The sequence below is a fragment of the Saccostrea echinata genome, unplaced genomic scaffold, assembly GCF_033153115.1.
Source record: "Saccostrea echinata isolate AGI-Se365-2 ecotype Australia unplaced genomic scaffold, CSIRO_AGI_Sech_v1 ptg000009l, whole genome shotgun sequence".
NCBI lineage: Eukaryota > Metazoa > Mollusca > Bivalvia > Ostreida > Ostreidae > Saccostrea > Saccostrea echinata.
In genome coordinates this window covers 26643301-26648357 of record NW_026889758.1, presented here as the reverse complement: position 1 = coordinate 26648357, position 5057 = coordinate 26643301, and the positions used below count along the sequence as shown (strand labels likewise).

General features: G+C 32.2%; 1 long non-coding RNA gene across 1 annotated transcript; it reads left to right on the top strand.

Moving 5' to 3' along the window:
• The first annotated feature begins 1927 nt into the window (after positions 1–1927).
• LOC133183524 (uncharacterized) lies at positions 1928–5057 on the top strand. The gene is made up of 2 exons (XR_009720662.1): positions 1928–2028; positions 4780–5057. It is a non-coding gene; the product is annotated as an uncharacterized LOC133183524 (long non-coding RNA).

The window sequence follows — 5057 nt, the reverse complement described above, 5'->3', positions numbered from 1 at the left end:
ATGGGAATCAGTTGTCCGTCATTTTTCCTAATGTCTGCTCGTGTATCTTACAAGTGTAACGTGAAAAGGTAGGAATTCTGATACAGAATGTCATATTGAAATTATCTTGAAATTTCCTAGAAAGACTTATCGAAGTAGCAGGCAACATCAGATGGATTTTATTTTGCTGTTCAGGTCAAAGTAATCTTTAAAAAAAATAGATAAATAAGGTAAAATATCTATTCATACAACAAGACCAATGCAGTGAAATTCTCTTTAACAAAATGCCCTCAGTTTATGTTTTTTTTAAATTAAATCTTAAACTTAATTGAATCATTTCGGTAGGAATTATTCTAGAATTCTTTTTTTTACCCCAATACAAGAGTTTCCGAATTCATCAGTTTTCTTGATCCTTTTTTTAAAAATTATTTTTAATGAATTTAAAAGGAGACAGCTGATTCGGTATCATGAAAGCTCTACCTTTAAGAAATGCAACAGAAATGAAATATGCTGATGTATTAAAATTCAATAGTCTGGTACCACAAAAACCTTAATTCTTGATCTTCCAAGGACTGAAGATCAACTACATACATTGTCACCTTGCTGACAATCCTGTGAAGTAATTTCCATTAAATGAGTATAAACAAATCGACAAAAATTACGGTTCCTTGCGTTGGTCAACCACAACAGCCCTTATTGTTGTTTTTGTGTCACATTGACAGACACTGCTGTGGTGAAGTCCAAAAAATAAGCCACATATAATAAGGACTTGTGTACAAGTAGGATAAAAATAACAACAAAAGGCAATCCAATATCAAATAAAAATTATTTTTGTTCAGAATTATAACAGTTATCTAAAGTATGCAGCAATCCATACATACAACTAAAAGATTTAAAGATACAGAAAACTATTTAGTAGACGTAGACTCCCAGCTGCTGTTATTAATGTATTTATATTACTTTGATTTATAGATCTCTTATTTAAACGATAGATGTCCTTACGAATATAATTGAATCAATTTACTTTTGTAGAATTAAAATATTTTGATTAAAACCATTCTAAGTTTTAGGATAATCTGATAATAAAAATAAAATACCATAAGGGAATTTTTAAATGTTCATTTACCACTGCAGACTTAAAAATTGCGAACAAAATTAAATGTATATTGCATAAGATTTTTTTCAAATCTACTAAGCTTAGAGTTCTGAATTAAGAGTTGATGGTAGCGTTAAGTTTGCAAGTATAATTTATATCATTGTCTGTACTTTATAATGTCAAAGTTCTACATTAATCATGGATGTACCACCCATTAACTAAAATCAAGGTGCTTAAATAATGATTTGAAGTGCAGCATTTAGGTTTTGGAATTCTGCCAGCATCAAATACAATAAATTTAGAAGGAAATATATGGAGAAAAACACGGTGTAATGTTTTATTATTGTTATTATTTGTTTGATTTGATATTTGTTTATTGTTGTTTTTTTTTTCAACATAATTAACTTGATAACTTTTGGTCTTGGGACCACCATCGAAGCATTGAAAATAAGTTATTTTCATTAATGATAAATTATTCAATTATAGTGCACAAAAAATACACGCAATATAAATCATAATCATTTCCTAAAGAAAAAAATGACATATCATCATGGCATGAGGAATTTCGGAGAGGTCAACAGATGGATTCCTCGTCAATAAATGTCTGTAAGCACTGAAGAGAGCCCGGGGGCCAGAGGTATTTATCGACAGGGCAACCAATAACCCTCTGTTTAGATGATAAAATGTCCTATCATCCATAGCATCAATTATAGGTTTTATAACATGTAACAGTTGAGTGACAGATTAAGCTTTAAAATTCAATTTATTGAAGTTATTATTCTTAGGATTCTATATAAGGAAGAGTCTGACTATTACAATCTATTGTAAGAGTTGTTGCAGAACTTCAAGACTTCTCGGGACCGTGAACTTAATCCAACACGCAGACTCAGCGATGGAAGCTGCAATCGGTTCTCTTCTCTGCCTCTGCTTTTTGGTTACTGCAAATGCTGGAAGTAAGTCTTTTAATAGACTTTTTCGATATAGGAAGCTAAATTATTTTTCTTTAAAAAACTGATAGGTGGAATTTTTTGTTTATAATCAGATTTTTTTTAACTCGGAAACGGAATGTTAAAGTGATAGAAAGGGGTCTCCGGTCAATAAATATCTCATAGTTTGGCATTATAAAAATCGCGCACATGCGTAAAAATACCTAAATTTGTTAATATCATCATCTGTTTTCTAAACTATGGCCAGAATATGGCCAAATTGTACAACAATATATTAGAGAGGTGCTGTAAAGTAGATATGGATACTTAAAAATTCCAAGGAACTTTTTGAAAATTTGAAATCACAAAAGTTTACCAAAATCAACAACATAAAAACTTCTCCACTTTATATACAACCATTCCCCACGACAAATTAAAGTCCAGACTTTTTGATATCATTGACAGCTCCTTTATCAATAAAAATGGAACTTGTTATTGGTCATTTGCAAAATTATTTTGTGAAAAACATTCTGATTTTACACAAGTTCTCTGAAGTTGATATTAAAAAGATGCTTGAGTTTCTAATTGACAATATCTATGTGGTTTTTGGAGACCAGGTCTTCCAACAATCTATTGGAATTTCCATACCAATTGCGTCCCGTTATTAGCAGACCTATTTTTGTATTCATATGAAGCAGAATTTATTCAAATCTTATACGTGAAAAGAAAACACTTGCTGTGGCCTTCAACTCAACATTTAGATATATCGATGACATATTGTCATTTAACAATGGTTATTTCCATTCTTATGTCGATACGATATATCCCAGTGAGCTTGAAATAAAAGATACCAGAGAGTCTGACACATCTGTGTCATATTTGGATATTTTACTAGAAAAAGACGTTAATGGTAATCTAAAAACTCCAGGCTTTATGATAAACGTGATAACTTTACGATCGTCAACTTCCCTTACTTACAGCAATATACCCTCATCTCCTGCATACGGGGTTTATATCTCTCAATTGATTCGATACGCAAGAGCATGCTCTACGTATGAACAATTTCTAAAACGAGGTAAGTTATTGACAAACAGGTTGATGAAACACGGATATCAGCAGTCTCGTTTAAAGTCGTCATTTCGTAAGTTCTATGGTTGATTCAATGACCTTTAGCAAATACAATCTATCATTGAGTCAAATGCTGACTGACGTTGTTCATACTAATTGTTAGCCCATTATTTACACACTGAATTGTCGACGAGTTTTTCCGTTATTTCCCGATCATGACAAGGTGCAATCGGCGGGTGTGACCTGTTGAATATTGACCCGACTATTTGCCCTTTGTTCGATATGGAGGTTGTTAGTTATCATAGCTGTGAACATCAATTCATAATTCATTATAACGTTTTAATTCGGTTGAATTAGATACATACTGATGATGAAATATGTAGATAACGAAAAACAATTGAGCTCAAAAGTCCTTGGAACAATCGAATTGGGAGCAGAGTAAACATGGATCTCTAAAAACATCAGAGTTGGGATCAGTTTCCATTGAGGAGTGCCCCTGTCGACCGGTCACACTCGCCGTGTGCTCCTTTACATACTCGGGCAAAACGGAAAAATCCGTAGACAATTCAGTTTGAAAAACAATGGCCTAAGAAATTGTATGAAAACGTCAGTCAATGCTTCTTAGCTAGGAATGTCATTGAATCGACCTTAGATATTTAAATGAGACTGATGATAAACATTTTAGTAAACAAAAACATGGAGCAAAAACCCACTCTACCCTGCTGAGAAAATTTTCCTCAGAAAAGTTTTGTTTATAATAATTTCATAAATTTCAATAATGGTAACTTTACTCTAAATACTAAATTCACAAATTGAATATGTTTTTATATATATGAAGCTATAGATATGCCTTGTTCATCTCCTTTCGAATTGAGGGTTACAGCAAGACTTTTCACATAGAAGTTTAAAAAATTTTGCTTCATTTGATTTCAAAAATATGTCTGTAATAACGGAACGCAACCCATGGCAATTCCAACAGATTATTGGAAAAACTTCAAAAAATAACGTACATGTCAGAAACTCAAGCATCTTTTTTAAAATCATCTTCCTTGATCAACTTCATTGTACGCGTGTGTAAAATCAGAATATTTTTAGCAAAATAATTTTGCAAATGACCAATGACAAGGTAATTTTCCATTTTTATTGAAAAAAACAGCTGTCTATATATGAGGTCAAAAAGCATGGGCTTTAATTTATCGGGGGAATGGTTGTCTAAAGTGTTCAAAAATGTCGTACCTTTTGATGTGATTGATTCGTAAAATTTTGTGATTTCAAATATTCAGAAAGTTCCTTGGTGTTTTATGAATTTACATATTCAACGTTGCAACTCAATATTCAAAAGACTAAGGTCTAAATTCAACACCGTTGGTCACAATATTCAACGTTGAAAAATGAACCTTCGGGTCAGCTTTCAACCCAGGTCAAAATTCTTTGTTTCATATACTACTTTTAACCAATGAAAGAGCGACATTCAGTCAGAGGGTGAAACACATACATATATATATATAAGCCTGTTTTACACAAATTCTTGAGTAGAAAAGGGGTAAAGGGATTATTATGTAATTTTTGAAAACCTTTGAAAATCGTTTCGTTATACACGCATTTGATTCCACCCGAATAATACAACAAACGTCCATTGCTCTTTCAAAATAATATACTATATTGCCTTTCGTTTGTTAAACCAGTGAAAAGTAAGATCTTTTTCTTCAGATAATTGTTATTGGAATGGGCAAGAATATGATGATGGAGACATGATTTCATACAAGGATGTTTCACCTTGCAAAGAATATAAATGCGTCAGTGGAGTTGTAGAACTGACCCATTATATGTGCCCTGATTGTCCTATTGGAAGCAATGTAATAAAACTATCGTGGGAATGCTGTCCGAGGTGCCTCAGGAAGTGACGTCATATTATGAAAAAGTGATACGATCTGTAGCAATTCCATATTTCTTTTAAGATTTTGTTTGAATAAAAGATGTATACTGAA